The sequence below is a fragment of the Dama dama genome, chromosome 16 (genome assembly GCF_033118175.1).
Source record: "Dama dama isolate Ldn47 chromosome 16, ASM3311817v1, whole genome shotgun sequence".
Classification (NCBI taxonomy): Eukaryota; Metazoa; Chordata; class Mammalia; order Artiodactyla; family Cervidae; genus Dama; species Dama dama.
In genome coordinates this window covers 36,237,265-36,256,758 of record NC_083696.1, presented here as the reverse complement: position 1 = coordinate 36,256,758, position 19,494 = coordinate 36,237,265, and the positions used below count along the sequence as shown (strand labels likewise).

Below are 19,494 nucleotides of genomic sequence, written 5' to 3'. Positions count from 1 at the left end.
CCCCTCATTGGCAGGCAAATTCTTAACCACTGGACCACCAGGGAAGTCCTAGGCTCTGTCTTTAAGGGGCAAGTCTAGAATTTAAAGGGGGTTGCATAAAAAGAAGTAACAACTGGGTATAGTGACTTCCAACATCCAGCAGCATAGTGGAAAACAGAAAATAACTTGTGAAATGTAATAAGTGACATTAATATAATATATACTTTACAATTATGGTCATTTTAGCAAATGCCTTCTGAACCATACCCTAATTAATGTATATCTTTAAGTGAATCACACACACCTACCTTCCTCTGAATTTCCTTGATAGCAATACTAAAGTACTAGCTTCTGTGGACATAAGTTAATAGACCATTGTCATCTGTTGGCAAGGGTGCTTATAACTTAAGAGAGAAAAAGAATAGTAAACTAAGAATATTTTAAGCTTTTAATTTACATGTGGATTTTGTTACAGACCTGGGGTGCAGACAGATGGTTTTTATTTCCCTTTGATGTGTACTTGATGAACAGGATTCTTTAGAGAAGATTCATAAATGGAAAGGCTTCTTAATGTGGAGACAAGTATTGCGGTTAGCCAGTGCCACCTGCTGGCAATCTGGGGGTACTGCAGGACAGCTATATTTCAGAGTGAGGGGAGAAATTTTTTTAATTTATTTTTTAATTGAAGGATAATTGCTTTACACAATTTTGTTGTTTTTTGTCAAACCTCAACATGAATTAGCCATAGGTATACATACATCCCCTCCCTTTTGAAACTCCCTCCCATCTCCCTCCCCATCCCACCCCTCTAAGGTTGATACAGAGTCCCTGTTTGAGTTTCCTGAACCACACAGCAAATTCCCATTGGCTATGTATTTTACATATGGTAATGTAAGTCTCCATGTTACTCTTTCATACATCTCACCCTCTCCTGTTTAGGAGCTAAGTCGTGTTGGACTCTTTTGAGACCCCATGGGCTGCTGCTGCCAGGCTCCTCTGTCCCTGGCATTCTCCAGGCAAGAATACTGGAGTGGGTTACCATTTCCTCCTCTAGGGGATCTTCCCAACCCAGGGACTGAACTAACGTCTCCTGCATTGCAGGTGGATTTTCTACCACTGAGTCACCTGAGAAGCCCCGAGGGGTGAACAGTTATCAGGAAAAACCCAGGCAGAGGAGAAATTCTTAAGGTTGAGGGACAGATATAAAGGTTGTATAGAACACACAGTAAACAAGCAATGCCACAGTCAAGACGGTTTCACAGGGATTCTAAGCTCTCACACCTAAAAGAAAATTACCTCATTTTGTTTTCTGGGGAGGAGTACATTTTCCAGAAGAAAAATATTAATTATGTATCAAAATAACCAGTATGCCTTATGCACCATAATTTTCAATATATTCCTTCAGGAGATCACCCTCACCCCTATCATAGTATGTATCCACTTTAGAAGAAAATGGAAAAGGTTCATTTTTCAGAAACATGCTTTAGCTGGCTGCTGGGCATGTCTCTTCCTAAAAGCAAGAAATCCTTGAAATGGACCAACTTCATCATCCCCCTCCTTTTATTCTCAACTATATGAGACTATACCATCTTAGCCATTGGCGTTTCTTTTCTCTTTTTTTCCCACATCCAAATGAAGACATTCGGGGGTTAAAACAAACAAACAGAACAACCAACCTAAGGAGGACACACCAGGCCTTCCTGGTGGTCCAGTGGTTAAGACGCCACACTTCCAACGCCGGGAGTGTGGGTTGGATCCCTGGTCAGTGAACTAAAAGGGGTTTCCCTGGTGGCTCAGCGGTAAAGAACCCGCTTGCCAATGCAGGAGGTGTGGGTTTGATCCCTGGGTCAGGAAGATCCCCAGGAGAAGGGAATGGTTACTCACTTCAATATTCTTGCCTGGAGAATTCCGTGGACAGAGGAGCCTGGTGGGTCGTAATAGAAATCAATAGAGACTGAGCGACTAATCAACACCTACAGTGAACTAAGATCCCACATGCCTCAGGGCGAAGCCAAAAAAATTAAAAAAAAAAAAAAAAGAGGACACAGCAGAGCATTCAGCTTACAAGGCGGTTTACTGAGTTAGTGGCACGTGAGCAAGTTCTTCCGGTGATCAGCAAATGCAGGCATCAGTGCGTTTCAAGAGGAGTTCAGAGGAAAGAGAGGCTGGTGGGGTCAGAAGGGCCTAGAGCCCAGGGCCTGGTCACCTGGTGATGTGCAGAACTCTCTAGAGGGGCCTGAAGCTCATCTCAGGGGCAAGTGGGCGCAGATGCCCCCATACTTAGAAAAGCAACTTTCACGCCTCACTCCTCCCTGAAAAAGAAACAGAGGAGGGGAAGGTGAGGGCTGATAATCACTGAGAAGCAGCAACCAACACTTTGCTTCTCATCAACCCAGAAAGAACTTCCTCCAAAGAAAGAAGAAAATTCCTAGTAGCTTCCCAACTTCCTGTGTGGGCTCTGGCTATAGCTCCAGTGATGCCTCTGCCCTGTTTTTTGGACCCCCAGGGAGCTGTTCGCCCCAGAGGGACTGAGGTGGGGCAGGGGGGCATACACTCACAGGTTCTTCTGGTGGTATTGCTGCAGCGCTTTTTCCGCCACATTCTCCATAAAGTCAGGCCTGGAGACTTCCTGCGGGACCGTCACGGTGATGGGGAAGGAGTTGAAGAGCTTCACAACACTTTGGTGAGGCTGGACGGAGTGCTGGGGTCAGAGCTGTGGGAATTCACCTGGAAGGAGAAAAGGTAACAAGGGTTGAGGAAGACGGTCAACCCAGACTCAGCTGGAAACTCAAGTAAGGCTCCATTTGGATCCGTGGACCCCTTTGCTTTTCCCTAACCTGCACAACTATACAACTTGGTGAACAGAAATGCCCTAACTCAGAGACACTACTTTGTGGGGGTAAATGCCTTCCACGAAGGACCAGCCCCGGGGGAGCCCCACCAAGTAAAACTTGGTTTCCGAGATGCCATGTTTCCTTTGGGCAGCAACCAGCCAGGCAGTGAGAGAAAAGGAATCAGGGAGAGAAAAAGAAACGTTTCCCGGTACTAGAGAGATGCTGCTTATCACTGGAGAAGAACAGTGGGCCAATTCACGAGGCATCCCTACGTGGGACAGGACAGCTCTCCGGAAAGAGAGCTCTGCAGCCAGGCAGACAGGGTGATCACCCCTCAGGTAGGAGATGCTGGGTAAGCTGGTGAACCTCGCCATTTCCTCACCCGTAAAATAGGATCGTGACACTCCACCTCATCAGGCGATGAGGTCTCCGTGCACCGCTGTGCCTGAGTGTTTGCTTCCTGCAGCAGGACAAGTGCTCCATCGAAAGCAGACATGCCCCCGTGAACATCTTGATCCCGTTTCACCCCCGGGGAGGACCACGCAACCTCCAGACTGCACCGTGAGTGCAGCTGCCGGGTGTGGCCAGCACGGACTAACCGTGGAGACCTGATAGTCCTGGTCGTCGTTCTGTGTGAGGCTGGCCAGCTGGGACTCCCAGGTGGACTGCTCGTTCAGCTGCTTGAGCAGGGCCGACGTGTTAAGCATCTTCTGCTGGTAGGACTGGAGCAGCTGGTCCTATAGCCTGCGGAACTTCTCCACCAGCTGCAGGGACGCGTTCAGCTGCTGGCGCAGCAGCGTCTGAGTCGGGTTGTTGACAGAACAGTCTGCCCAGAGATGGAAAGAACACAAACAAATGGCAGAAATGTGAAGGGAGAGCTCAACAGGGATGAAGACAAATGGCAATCGGGTCACCCAGCCAGGACCTGAGGCAGAGCTACTCTGAGCGCCGTCTTTCCACCGTGCGTTCGCTGTCAGCCCAAGACAAAGCAGAGAGCTCACCCTGAGAGTGAATCAACACATAGTATCTTCATCAAAAAAGTCTTGCTCTGGGAGACAGTGTCAGCTGAACTAAATTATTTCAGTAACATCACTGATTTCTCTTTGGGTGCAAGACCCTGCCTCCCTGGAGATTGGCAAGGAGGGGCATTGTCCACACCTCAAGAAGCAAGGACTTCAGGGCTCCATGTGCAAAGACCAGGAGCTTGTCTCACTGCCCTCGTGCCCCCAGGAATCATTTCCAGAAATGGTGGACATTACCTGTAGCTGCCATTTATGTGGTACTGCTATGCCCCAGGCATCACTGAACACTCTGGATAGCGGTGATCTCTAATAGTCTGATGTACTCTGACGTCCAACAATGAAACTGAGGGGCACAGAGCTAAATCGTTTACCTAAAGTCATAGGATGAATGATTTGGGAGGTCAGAATGGTGAACTCAAGGCTTTAACTCTTAAACTTGGGCTCTTCCTATTGAGTCTGTGGCTCTGCAAAGTTCTCTAACTTTGCCTGTATCCACAGAGTTGGAAATTCTGGCCCCAAGAACCTGGCTAGCAGAAGAGCCAGCCAGGATCCTCGGACCACAAGCACACAGGAAGTGAGGGGGTCCAGGTTTGCCCATCTGCCCAGAGTGGCTGGCTGCCAAGCTCACCAGAGAGTAGGGAAGTTCATTGCTTTTGGTCCCCCCACACCCCCCCACTCCACCCACTGCAGGAGGTCAGGTAGACAAGGGTTGGAAACAACGCCCGCTCTCTTTAAAAACTACTGTTTTTTCTCCCTTAATTGTTGAAAAATATCCCCAAAAGAGCACATGAAACTCAAGCAAGTCAGGGAAAAGGAGTTATTTGCACGCTTCATCATGCTGGTTGTAATCATTTCTATTGGTTTAGGTTTAGTCACTAAGTCGTGTGAAACTCTTTTCAACCTCATGCCCACCAGGTTCCTCTGTCCATGGGATTCTCCAGGCAAGAACAGTGGAGTGAATTGCCATGCCCTTCTCCAGGGGATCTTCCTGACCCAGGAATAGAACCGGGGTCTCCTGCATTGCAGGCAGATTCTTTACCGACTGAGCTAGGAGGGAAGCCTTTTGATCATTTCTATTATATTAAAATAAAACATCAGGTAGGGCAAGACATAGGATTATGAACAATAAGCTGGGTTGAGAAATATGTACAATGACTAACCTTAGCTCTTCATGCCAGGGAGTCACTGAAAATAAGGACAGTCATTGAGAACCAGGATGGAAGCTAGAACCGCGGCTCTCTCCTGGGGCAGTGCTGTCCCCACGGGTATTTGACAAGGTCTGAAAACACTTTCGGTTGTCACAACTGGCAGGGTAGGGGGTAGGAAGTTACTGGAGGCCAGAGATGCTGTGAAATGCCTTACAGCGCCCAGGGCAGCCCCCACCACAACGAATGATCTGATCTAGGGACTTCCCTGGTGGCCCAGTGGTTGAGAATCTGCCTTGCAGTGCAGGGTCACGGGTCTGATCTCTGGTTGGGGAACTAGGATCCCACATTGCATGCTGCAACAACTGAACCCATCCACTGCAATACAAGACACAGTGAGGACCCCACATGCCACAGCGAAAACCCTAAGCAGCCAGATAAATAAATAGTTTTTAAAATAAATATTTAAAAAAAACGATGAAACCTATCATAAAAAAAAAAAAAAAAAAAGAACAATCTGGTCCAAAATGCCAGGAGAATGGAAATTGCAACAGTTCAGTCTGGAGGTCAGAGGCAGCACATGCTCCAAAGGTTGCAAGCACCTTGGATAAGATGTCATAAATAAAAAATTTTTAAAAAAGAAGTCATAAATCTTCCTTGGTGTATAAAAGAAAACCAGTGTTTCAGGAAGTTGTGATCAGTGACCGTTAAGATCAGTACCAGGGGAAAAAAATTAAAAAAAAAAAATCAGTACCAGGGGCACCAATCTGAGCTTGGGCATCAGTAGGTCTCTTCTTCTGGCCCTAAGGTGACTTTCTCACTGCGACGTACTGTGTGATTTACGGTTTTCTAGCTATGATATTTTATGGGCTATACCCAAGAGCCGCACTTGTGAACTCACCTCACTTCTTCATAGATCAGCCTCATATAGCACTTGTACTTTTGCAGTGTTTTCTAAAATTACAGCACTGAGATTAGGAATATTTAACTAGACTCTGAAGGCCCAGCCCAGGCACCCAAAAGAATCAAGTAAGAGCAAAGATCCACTCGGGGTGGGGTTCCCGGGGGGGGCGGGGATAATTAACTCTTTCCTTCCGAGCATAAACTTTTGTGAGCCAGGAAGGTGTGTCTCTGCTTTTATAGCTGCTACCTCCAAGTAGGAAGAATTCAGTTCCCCTGATAAAACAGAGAGTAACATCGGAAGAGAGCTATTTCCTTTGCCTCAGGGACCAACCAACCACAGGGAAGGTGGCCAGGAAGTGAAGGTACCACAAGGAGAGACCTGTATGTTCAGGGCAGAGAACACGGCAGCACTGCTGGGGAATGCATGCCAAACACCCCGCAGGAGGGGTGTCCTGAATCCTGAGCAGGTCACTGAACCTTCTCTAACTCAGCCTCCCCCTCTGTAAGACCAGTAGCCACCCCAGTTATCCTAGGGAGAAGAGTAAATGTGAAGTGTTTAGAAGCGTGTTCAGTAACAAACACACGGCAAGAGTTTAACAGAGTCCACACTGTCGAAGGGTTTCCTTGATGTCTCAGTGGCAAAGAATCTGCCTGCCGACGCAGGAGACTCAAATTCGATCCCTGGGTCGGGAAGATCCCTTGGAGTAGGAAATGGCAACCCACTGCAGTATTCTTGTCTTGGAAATCCCGTGGACAGAGGAGTCTGGCGGGCTATATAGTCCACAGGGTCGCAAAGAGTTGGACACAACTTAGCGACAAAACAACAGTAACAACAACATACTGTAAATTTTCATCATCTGCAGCCAAAAATGAGGATGTCTACTAGGTTTGGCCCTTGGGGACAGACTAACTGGAGGAAGTCACAGGATGACAGCTCTTTAGAAAGCCCAGCTGCCCCTCCTACAGTCAGTCTGTTAACCGTGAACTGATGCGATAAGTATTGGGTTGGCCATAAAGTTCTTCGGGTTTTTCCACAAGATGTTATGGAAAAACCTGAATAAACTTTTTGGCCAACCCAATACTTTGTATTCTGTCTCCCAACTTTGGGGACAACTCTGCATCTTAACCCTCGACCCCAGATGGGGATCCAGGCAGAACCGAGCAAAGGACCCCTCTCCCACCAACAGCCACAACTAGAAGGTAGCAGAGTTGGCATTTGAACTCCCACCCGCTTGACGCCCTAAAGGCAGCCCCAGTGAGGTGCTGGGAACCTGAGGACACAGGAGGCCAGGGGGTCTCCGATTCATTCACTCACTCACTCAGGGAGTTCCAAGATCTCCTGGCACTTCTCGCACTGGTCCTTCATCCACAGGCATCCCGTGGATTGTGGCGGATCTCCTTGCACACGGCGCAGTCACTGTTTTCTGGGGACACACAAGGGAAGTCACACAGAGCAACATGGGCCGCCCCATCTCTCTGAGCCCTTCCATACCACTGTCTGGCCCTTTGAGATGGTTCTGCAGGCAGAGCAGGTTGGCATCTGGCTGCCTGCCTGCAGAAAGACACAGGCTTGGGTCAGCAGTGGGACTCCCTGCAGTAGGACCAGGAGGTGGTTCCCGGGGCCCCCTGAGCTGGGTATGGCCTCCCTCTCACCACTCCACTCTCCCACCTCCACGTTTTCTGAGCTGTCCATACTTCTCTTTGGCATCATAACCTGTTTTGCTCTGCATTCTGTCTGGCTCACTTCTCTCCCCCTGGCCAAGCAGCAAGCCCCTTGAAGGCAGGAGTAAGATTCATATGGAACTTCCTTATAACACAGGGCGCCCCCCACCCCACCTTACGATATGCAGTAAATGCTTCTTCAAGTCAATTTGTTGTTTAGCGCTAAGTCATGTCTGACTCTTTTGTGACCCCATGGACTGTAGCCCGCCAGGCTTCCCTGTCCATGGGATTCTCCAGGCAAGAATACTGGAGTGGGTTGCCATTTCCTTATCCAGGGGATCTTCCTGACCCAGGGATTGAACCCATGTCTCCAGCATTGGGAGGTGGGCTCTTCACCACTGAGCCGCCAGGGAGGCCCATTCATGCCCACACCCTCCTGTATTTCCAATCCTTTACAAGCCAGACCCCGGTGCCAATCAAACTCTAGCATTTAGGAGATGGGGTTGGCCAACCAGTGTCTATTGATTCACTGAAAGAAGACACTGCTAAAAGTTTTGGCTTGTTCATTCAAAAGATACTCACTGTGTGCCCATTCTCTACCAGACCCTAAGGTTATAGCCACGAACAGCTTTCTTAACTGTACAGTTAAGTGATTATACAATTCACTGCCAATATAAGCATGGTGTCCATACAAAGCCACCTGAGTTCCAAGACAAAGGGTCTAGTTTTCAAGAGCAGTGGTCCGCAACCTTTTTGGTGCGAGGGATCAGTTTTGTGGAAGACAATTTTTTCCAAGGACCAAGGGGTGGGGGAGGGGGTTTCAGGATGATTCAAGAACATTACATTTATTGTGCACTTTATGTCTGTTATTATTATACCAGCTGCATCTCAGATCAACAGGCATTAGATCCTAGAGGTTGGGGATGCCTGCTCTAGAGGAAACAGTGTCATGCCCACCAGTTTTTGGAAGGAGCCTGGAAAACTCAAAAGAACACTGGTTCCAAGTCCTGTATGGCTAGATTTGACCAGCCTAAATCCTGGTTTGGATCTTCCCAAACCAGGGATCAAACCCGCATCTCCTGCATTGCAGGTGGATTCTTTACTGCTAAGGCACCAGGGAAGCCGGTGAACCTCTGGGCATGCTCCTACACTCTCCATCAAATGGGGATGGTAGCCCCCTCCCAAGGTTGCTAGGGAGGGTTCAGATGGCATAGGCCAAGTCCTGGGCACAGATATGAGTATCTAATGCTCCCTACCTCCACAATCCCTTAGCTCCTTAGCTATTTGTACTTTTCTTTAGCATCACAGCCCATCTGACTGGGTAAAGCATCCCATTGAACTGTGAGCTCTCACCCCCTCCTTCTCACCTCCTGAGAATTCCGTCATGGGGAAGTGGTAGGGAGTCCTGTGCAGGTGGGTGTCCATGGCCTGCTGGGCCTGGTGGATCATGTCGTAGAAGGGCTGAAACACATCATCAAAGTTTAGGGGTTCCAACACAGGGAAAGGCAATTTCCAGGCAAAGCGGGATTTGGGATTAAAGAAGAGTGACCCCCACTCGGGAATGAGCTGAAGGGGGAGTAGTACTGAGTGTCCTGGGGCCTCTGGGGAAAGAACCGGTCCTGGAAGAGCTCATCCATGATGTTGGAGGCCTGGTTGACGCTGTCCTCCATGACGTCCATCACATGGCTCTGCTGCCGGTCATTCTCCATCAGGGAGTCAATGCGATCACCATTTATCCAGAAGTAAAAGGGGCTCTGGTTCAGGAACTCCTCAAGCTGTGAGATGGAGGATAATCAGAGGTGCCTCCCCCTTGTCAAGACGAGCCAGGCCCGTCCCGGCTGCACCTGGGACATCTAGGAGTCACAGCAGGGGGTGGAAAGCCTGGCTGGGAATGGCTCCCCATCTCTGAAATGTCCAGGCCAGCCCCTTCCAATCTACTGACTCCGATGGGGAGGAGCAGGAAGACTTGAATGACCAAGAAAGTCACAAGATCCACCAGGTGGGACTAGTCTGCTGTCCTCTTTGACCCCCTCCCCAGTCAACCAAGTGCCAACTGACAGGACTCTGGGGAAGGGCAAAATTCATGAGTCCTAATTAAGCAAGGCCTGTAGGGGAGGGTAGATGGATATTGGAAAGTGAAGTTGCTCAGTCTTGTCCGACTCTTTGCAACCCCATGAAATGTAGCCTACCAGGTTCTTCTATCCATGGGATTTTCCAGGCAAGAATACTGGAGTGGGTTGCCATTTCCTTCTCCAGGAGATGTTCCCGACCCAGGGATTGAACCCAGGTCTCCCACACTGTAGGCAGACGCTTTACCGTCTGAGCCACCAGGGAAGTCCAGATGGATATTAACATACTAAAAATTCTTAATTCCTTTTGCTAAAGTGGACACAGGGCTCTGCCCTGCCATGGAGCCAATTGCTGCCTTATGCAGCTAAGAATTGCTGGATGAGGGTCTTCTAAGATGGCAAATACCTGACACAGGTGCTTTTCACCATCCCACATTACTGCACTCATAGCAGACATTACCAATCGATCACGACACTCTGGGCTCCAATGCAGCCAGAACTAATCTGTAGCAAATAGCATGTGAAATGAAGCTGTGAGACTGTGATTTATCATAAGAAATATATATATGGTCTGGTTCCTGACAAGGAGGTGTTAAATCTCTTGGAATTTCCCGTGATAAGAGCAATTAAGGTGTCTTTGTTTTGTTAGGGAAGTAACATTTTGAAAGTAACTAAAGATGGGGGCTGATTGCTGGGAGAGCCAACTACATGATTAAAGGGTTAGAACTTTCGGCCCCAGCCCCTGATTTCTAGGGAGGGGAGTGGGGCTGGAGAGTAAATCAATGACAAACGTCCAGTGATTTAATCAATCGTGCCTGTGTGACAAAGCCTCTATGAAATCCAAAAGGATGGGCTTGGGAAGCTTCTGGGTTGATGAAAACATGCACCAATGAGACACAAGAGACTGCTGGCTCAGGACATGAAGGCTCCCCACCCTTCCCCATCCCTATCTCTGGGCGTCTCTTCCATCTGGCTGTTCCTGACTTACATCCTTTTATTACTTTTTTTAATGGATGACCAATGGGTTACCCATTGGTGGCTTTTTTAAAAATGATTTTTACTTATTTTTGATTTTTAAAATGTATCTCTGGTTGTGTCAGGCCTCAGTTGTGTCACGCGGGATCTCTCACCATGGTACACAGGCTTAACTGCCCTGTGGCATGTGGGATCCCAGTTCCCCAACCAGGGTTCGCACTCATGTTCCCTGCACTGCAAGGCAGATACTTAACCACTGGGCCACTGGGGAAGTCACCCAAGTTATATCCTTTAATAATAAATTGATTATCTAGTATGTAAAATGTTTTTCCGGGTTCTGTGGGCTTCTTGAACAAATTAATTTAACCCAAGGGGGCAATCCACCTGCAATGTAGGAGATATGGGTTTGATGCCTGGGTCAGGAAGATCCCTGGGAGAAAGAAATGGCAACTCACTCCAGTATTCTTGCCTGGGAAATCCCATGGACGGAAGAGCCTGTCAGGCGACAGTCCATGGGGTTGGAAAGAGTTGGACACGACTTAGTGACTCAACAACAACAAAAGGAAGCGGTCATGGAGCTCTCTAACCTATAGCCAGCCGTCAGAAGCACAGGTGGCCACTCCTGATTGGCGGGTGAAGTCGGGGGTGGGCGTGGCGGGACGGATTTGTGGGACTGAGCCCTGAAGCTGTGGGTCTGATGCTGTCTCTAGGTAGATGGGGTCCGACTTGACTTGAACTGCAGGGCACCCGGCTGGTGTGGGAGAACCCCTTGGTAGGGAAATCCCCACACTTGGAACTCGGTGCAGAACCAAAGAAGCATATTCAAGTTCTCATCCCCCTGCCCGAGCCACGCTGCGCTGAAGGGGCGGGGCCGCTTGTCACCTGGTGGCCAACCAGTCTGAGCCGCTTCTGCACACACACGCAAAGAACTGCACGCAGGTCTGTTTCAGGCAGGGCTTACACTCGTCCCAGAGGGCGTCATGGTCTCATTGCACACCCCCTGGGACGCCTCCAGCTTGGTTTCGGAATCCCTGGTGTCATTCAGGGCGTCCTGGGGGATTACACAGGCTGGCTTAGCCACAGAAACCACGGGCTTCCCCTTCCCGAAGCAGGCATGGGTGCCCACCCCCAACTCTGCCCAACCTGGGCACTTGGGGTGCTTATTTCCATCCCGCTCTGGCTCACAAGTTCCCACATTTGCCACCAGGATGTCCCGTCTCGTCTGGTTTTAAGCATCCTCCCGTCTTCATCCTGCTCCTTAGTCCTTTCTGGCCACTAGAGCCCATCTAGACATTTTTCTCTGATGCTGCACCTACTGTCTTTACCCCAAGACTTCCCTCTTCTCACTAAATACCCCACTTTCCACTCTCAACTTCAGGAATTTAAATGTCATCTTTCAAAGCTTCCCTGAATCTTATTTTTCTATGGCAACCACAGTCCGTAGCATGCCAGTGGGAATAGGTAAGTTTCTGAAATCAAAATCATACCTGCTACCAAAAGTCTCTAACATGACCATGACATTTGATCCAGTAATTCTGCAAGAATCTATCCCAAGGAATTCCTGCAATCAAGGAAAAATCTGTATGCATGAAGATATTTGTTACAATATTCACTAATGGCAAAAAAAAAAAAAAAAAAAAACTGGAGTTAACTCAGATGTTCAAAACTAGGGGACAAGTTAAGGAAATAGTAGTATTACAAATGGTAGCTAGGACAGCATTACCAAGGATGTTTGTAACAAATGTTAAATATTATAATAAGCATTTCTCATGTTAAAAAATTCATGAGTTTGAGTACAGCCACTGTCCAAAAACTATAGAGGAGAAAAAGTAGTAAGAAATAGACTAAACGTAGGTATCCTTAGATACCTAAGGAATTGTCCTAAAGTAAAACGATTATGGAAAAACTTTTCTTCTGCTGCTTTTCTATATTAAAATCTTGAAAAATAGCTGTTTTACTCTTCAAAGAATTAAGTAGACCATCCATACCCCCAGATGAAGCTGCTCTAGGAATGTCTGACCAGGAGGAGCCAGGTGGAATCTTCTCCTGCTCCATGTCCCCTGTCCCCCTGGTCTGTGTCCACCGCCTCTTGCTCCCAAATGGGGAAGGCCACCACACCTCCTATGAGGTCAATTCACAGGCAATTCCTTTCTTTCCGGTTCCCATATTCCTCAACTGGAGTCTCTTTCCAAACATGATGTGCTTTATAGAACCTGGATTGCCAAATATCAAATTCCAGTGAGAAGCACAAATATTCCAGAACAGGACTTGCAACTTCTCCGTGGACTCTAGGAGGTTTCTCACAGCATGGCGGGAATTTCTACTCATGCCAAGAAAGGGCATTAAGTTTCAGAGAAAGTTAGAGCTGCACCCAGGCCAATATTGCTGCAAGTGGCTACCATGAAACTGTGCTACAAGCTATCAGGAAAAACATAAATGGATTCCCTGGTCAATTGGATTTGGAAAGCACTTGGGTTAAATGAAGTTACATGTGTTTCTTTACTGCAGAACTTCTCTAAGTCTTTACAATGATTTCACCCCACACATTAGGGACCAGAGGCCCCATCTCAGCATCTCTGTCATTAGGGGTAGGGTAGCAACAGGAGTAGAATTTGAGGATACCCTGACAAAGACTATAGATTTTTTAAATAAGCTGCGGTGCCCAGGTGGCGCTAGTGGTAAGAACATGCCTGCCAGTGCAAGAGACATTTAAGAGATATGGGTTTGATCCCTGGGTCAGAAAGATCCCCTGGAAGAGGAAATGGCCACCTGCTCCAGTGTTCTTGCCTGGAGACTCCCATGGACAGAGGAGCCTGGCGGGCTACGGTCCATGAGGTCTCAAAGAGTCAGACATGACTGAAGCTACCCAGCACAACACAAATAAGCAGTTTCCTGAATGACAGTGGTTTAGTTTTGTATGTTCACTGTTGGACTCAGGTGTCTCTTTACAAAGTAGACCAGAACTCAGACCTGAGCAATCCAGTGTGTGCCTGCTGTACCCCCAAAGGTATTACCCACACTAGATAAGCTTCCTGAAGGTAGGGTGCCATCCCCCTTCTAACCCTGACCGTGACAGACCCTACCCAAAGCCGACGTCGGAGCTTGCACACAATCGGGATTTAGAAAAATCTATTGAAATGAATCTGGCAGCAGGCTTGTAATGAAATCGGATCCAAAATCTCACCTCCTGAAGCTTTCAAAAGCAAATAAACCTTCCCTATTTGTTAACCACAGCCCCTGGCATCAGATGACACAGCCGGGAAGAAAGGTCGGCAGGTCACCATGGCAACCTGGCAGGACACCTGGAGGAGCAAGGGCCACTCCGTCCCTCCAGCAGAGAGGATCAAGGCGGGGCCACGGAGCTCTTCCTTACCTCTTCTTCGTCTTGGCTTCCTCCAGGGAGCTGTGCAGTAACTTGTGCTCTTCATTGGTTTGTTCTGTTTGGGTCTTTATCTGTTTCACCTCCGTGAGGGCATTTTTAATTTCTTTATTCACATACTTATTCCCCTCAGTGGACACTTCTGCAGGAAAAGGGCAGAGAGGTGGATAATGTGAATGGGTGGTGCTGGGAATACAATCCTGGAACCAGTTGAAAGGGTCAAAAAGACCAGTGGATCTAGGGGCTGCTGTGGCTGGGGTCCCCCTGGCAGGCAGCCTTCAGGGTCCCAGCTTCACTCTGACACAGGTTCCATTCCAGGTTCCATCTCCAGGGCGCACTGAAGGCCCAAGGCCTGAGAATCAATTACCCAGCTGCTCAGAAATGCAAACACTGGAGCAGACACACCCAGAGAAATAACCCAGTCTGGCTTACTTCACTCTGTATAATGGGCTCCAGTTTTATCCATCTCATTAGAACTGATTCAAATGCATTCTTTTTAATGGCTGAGTAATATTCCATTGTGTATATGTACCACAGCTTTCTTATCCATTTGTCTGCTGAAAGATAAACAGCAATACAGTATACTAACGCATATATATGGAATTTAGAAAGATGGTAACGATAACCCAATATGCAAGACAGAAAAAGAGACACAGATGTACAGAACAGACTTTCGGACTCTATGGGAGAAGGCGAGGGTGGGATGATCTGAGAGAACAGCATCGAAACATGTATATTACCAAGTGTGAAACAGATCGCCAGTTGGATGCATGAGACAAGTGCTCAGGGCTGGTGCACTGGGATGACCCAGGGGGATGGGATGGGGAGGGAGGTGGGAAGGGGGATCAGGATGGGGAACACTTGTAAATCCATGGCTGATTCGTGTCAATGTATGGCAAAAACCACTACAATATTGTAAAGTAATTAGCCTCCAACTAATAAAAATAAATGGAAAAAAAAAATAATAATAACCCAGTCTGCCCCTGGGGCTCTGGAGAAGCAGCCTAACCAACTGCAGAAAATGTTCAAGGAAAAAAAAAAATCCTGGAAGCACAATTTGATGTTTAAGCATCAAAATATAAAATAGTATCCTTTTGGATACAATCCTTTCTGGAATGCAGTTTAAGCAAACATCTGAACTTTGTCTTTGTTCCAATGCATGGTGTCAGGTGACGGAGACAGGAAGCTGACTTAATTACACCATCCCACAAGGAGACTGTGATCAGACACACCACATCCTTTGACAAATACGATGAGACAATGTTACCAAATTCTCTGGTGCTTATCCTGGGCCAAGCACTGGCTGCAGGCTCCATGTGCATTTTATTTAAGACTCTCAACACCGCCTTCACCTCATTGCACAAATGAGGAGGAAGAATCATAGTGAGATGAAGGTACTCACCCCCGGTTATACAGCTGGGAGGGCTAGGAGGGAGATAAGACTCCCACCCATCTCTGATCTCAGCATCTGGGTTTCTAACTACTACCCCAGAGAGTTGGTCACCTCCCAGGATAAGAGTGGAGCAGAGGGAAGACAGGTGTCAGGAAGGACCTAGCAGTAGAGGGGAACCAAAAGCTGGGCTCTAAAGGATGACAAACCCTCCTAATGAATGATATTTTCTCTTTCCTGAACCCAGAGCATTGGTTTTGTAGGTGGAAAGGTGGCAGACACAGGTAGAAAGCGTTATGGAAACTCAAGGGGGACATCCACAGAGGATCCAATGGTCCAGGTTTCATGGAGCTTCATGGGGGGTGGGGGGGCACGCTGGGCCAAGCTGACTGGGAAGAGAACAGCCAGATGAGATACAAGATCCAGAAAGGACTTGGGGTCCACTTGAAAGTGCCTGGAAGCCTACCTGACCACAAAGAGCCCGGACCAGCAACAGAGAGCTCAGACAGGGGCCCGGGCAGGGCAAACCAGACCTGATGCACAGGTCAGAGATGGGCTCTGACCCTTGGGGTCCTGACAGAAGGGCACACCTGGTCACTTACCCTGGAGCTCTTTGTCTGAGATTGCCCGGCCACTCTCCCAGCTGAGCAGCAGCCCCATCAACAGCAGTAGAGTCTTCATCTTGCCTCCTTCTCCAATTCTGGAATCCCGACACGCCTCTGTTTGGAGAGAATAGGGGACTGTCATGGTAACAGCCAGACAGCCCGCTGGTGTCCATCCCAGCCTGCTGCCTATGCCCTCAGCTCACATCACTGCCTTTTCATCCCAGGGACTTGACAAGAAAGGATCACTCTTGCCACTGGGCACCTTCAAAAGAAAGTGGAGGCAGCAGGGTACCAGGAAGAACCCCAGGAAAGCAGCCTAATACAGAAGAAATAAGGATCTGGAGTTGGAACCACTGGACTCGGGTCCAATCCACCCTCCCCCTGCTCCTCCTCCTCCCCTCCCCCTCCTCCTTCTCTTCCCATCATAGCTGACTATGCCTGAAAAAGGCACATAAGATATCTGCATACTATCTCAACAAACTCAACTCCGAAAACACCTCTCTTGGGTCACTCATCCAGCCTCTCCCATCCCCCTGAAGTGGGGACTGCAGCCCTGAGCACATCCAGTCCCCTGTTGTTGGCATCACCAATCAATCACAGCACCGTTCCCCAGCCAAGCCTCAACACCTCCCGAAAGTGCTTTTCAAGGGTCTGAAGCAGTGATAGCCTCAGACCCTCTGGGTCAATACAGGGGAATAAATCCATTTATCATCCCCAGCGTGAGACTTGAGGCAGGAGGCATGGATGGGAGAAGATTGAGGCGAGGGGGACAGTGGTCTTCAGGGAGCAGCAAGGCCTAAGGGACTGGTGGGTTAGGGGTACGGTGTGGGGGGGGGGGGGGCAAGGAGCCTCCCCAGAAGAAGTCCTGCTGGGAGGAGCGCTTCTGTGCTCCAACAAGTCCCTTTAACTAGGCTGGTCCCTCTATGCCCACAGCAGGGCATCTCCCAGGATCCTCCCACCATCTCTTGGCTGGCTGCCCTGAGCCCTGGACCAGCTGGTCTTACACAATGGATCCTTTCCCCAAAGCTGAAGTTGTTGCAAAACAAAAATCCCTCTCTTTGCCTTCCTGTCCCACCCCGCACCCTTCCTCCCCACAACTGCTCATCTGAACTCACCTGCTTCCCCTAACAAGAACGGGAAGGGGCTCTCCCCTTCCTGAAACGATGCACACCCTGAAGCCGTTCTCAGCTCCTCCACAGGTCCACTGGGACCCTTGGGAGAAAATGAATAAGGCAAGTCTCTCCTGAGACACAATTAGTAAGGCAGCTGGACTGCGGTCCCTGAGCAGCATGGGGGAGGAGAGCGGGTCACTGCCCTCCTCAGAGATGGTGGGTGGGTAGCTAAGCCAAGGTGCTATTTCAGGTCTGCCAGGTACTGCCCCTGCTGCTCACTGAGGCCTGAAACGCCTGGAACAGGGACAGAGGCTTTGTCATGGCAGAGAGAGAAAGCCAGAGAGAAACACCCCTCCGGCAGAGCACTCCTCCCCCATAAGTGAAGGCTTCGTAGAAATCCATACCCCAGCCTTTGAAATAGGCTGTGACTGGAAGACAGGGCATTGAGTCCTAAAGAAAAGAGATGCAGAGAAGCCAAAGGCAGGAGCACTGGATGAGGAGTCCGGAAACCCAGAGGTCAGTACAGGATCTCCCATCAGGAGCCTGGGGGCCATGGGAGTCATGGAGCTGAGAGCTGGGACAGAGACCTGTCTCCCACCCAATCAGCTCAGAGGTAAGGCAGAACCCAGAAACAGGCTGGGGCTCCCCAAGGCCTGCAACAAGCAGGGCAACCCCCGGATGAGAACACAGCCCCCCCCAACCCCCCAGCCCAGTGTTCTTTTCTTGACACCAAGTCACTGAAATCTGAGCCTCAGTTTCTCCATCTGTAAAATGGACATAATACAGATCTCAGAGATGTGAATGTGTTCTGTAAACACAAGGGTCTTATGTCATCATTGGAAATTCTGACTCCTTCAAAAATAGACGAAGGACCAATTGTGGGCACAGTACCTTTCGGGGAAGTGGGAGGAGGTGGCACGTAGAGAGAGGGACAGAGGAAAGGAAGCAGGCACACAGAGGCCACCTGTGGTCCCTCCCTGCTGCTAAAGTACCTGGGAATTAGCCGGGAGTCCTGTTATCACACCAGATTCTGATTCAGAGACTGCTGTGCTAACAAGCTTGCAGACGATATTGATACTGGCCCAGGGGCAGTATGAGAACAGCTGTGCCGCCAGATTGCCCTCCCTTTGCACTGACTCCCCTCCCCTCCCATCTCCAGACTAGGGCACCAGGCTGCCAACTGCTCTGATTAAACAAGCCTCTCAAAGGCCCTCCTTTCCCCAGAGGAAGCCATGGGGAAGACACTGTCATGCAGAATAAGCTGCAGGGTTTAAAGCCCAAAGCCCAAGCTCCTCTCTTACTCCCTCCCCAGATATAGCAAACTCAATCAAAAAGAAAAATGAAACAATTCACCTGTAATTCACACCCTCCAGAGGCAAACATTAGCATTGTGGTATCTTTCCTCTTTTCTGTGCATTTGCATACAACTGGATCCATTACATCCACTATCTTCAAATACACTCTAAAAGCACACTTTTGGGGCTGTGTAATAGTCCGTTAACTGGTGTACCTTATTTTGCATCCCACATGGCTGATCATTTACATTGTCTGTAATTTCTATTTTTATAATGAACTCTCAAAAGCATCCTGTTATAATATCTGTACTTACTCTCAAATTCCTAACCCCACTCTTAAATAGTAATAATCAGCTTCTTTTTTCAATAAGTCCAGAAATTCTGAAAGGTCAAGACTTGGGTTCTAATCCCAATTCTGATACCTGTTTTCTGTTTATCTTTGGAGATTTTTTTCTTTCTGTTTATCCTTCCAGATTTTCATCTATAAGATGTGACCGTTTGAATCAGATGTCTGAAATCTGAAGGAGGTTGTGTGACGCTTCTCTGATGTACTCTGGTGCGTTAGGAAGCAGCTCTGCCACTCCAGCAGCAGCATCAGTTCTCCAAATGTCAATTTCCCCGTCTTCACGAAAGGAGGTTCACTAACACTCATCGGTTTACCCCACAGAACTGTGATTGGAGTTCATGATCGAAGGGCTCCCGAGTCCCGGCCTCTGCGCCGACCCCAGCAATTTTCGGGCCCCAACTCTGTTCCCTGGCGATGGGGCTCCAGCCACCTCCCTTCCCTGGATCTTCCGACTCCACCCAAAGCGCCCCTTCTGACTACCAGCGACCACCCTCTCCTCGCCTGGCGGCCCCCCACCCCCACCCTTAAGCTCATCTTCTGGGTGGCGGGGCTCTGCGCAGGGGACTGGGAGAGAGGGGACGTCTCACCCGTCAGCGCCGCCCGCAGGCTCCTCCTGGCGACGCCGCGTGCAGTGCACGATGAGGCTCGCGTGTTTATAGCGCTCCGCTGCGCACACGCCCACTTTGGAACTGGCTCCAAACCTGCAGGACTTAGGCCCAAAGAATGCTGTAGACAGCACCGAGAGCTTTCCGGAAGCCGGCGCGGGAAGGGTGTGCGG

At 49.0% G+C, this 19,494-nt stretch overlaps 1 pseudogene; it reads right to left on the bottom strand.

Annotated features, from left to right (window-relative positions):
• Nucleotides 1–553: 553 nt before the first annotated feature.
• On the bottom strand, nt 554–19,432 carry LOC133071355 (clusterin-like; annotated as a pseudogene).
• Between the last annotated feature and the right edge of the window lie 62 nt (nt 19,433–19,494).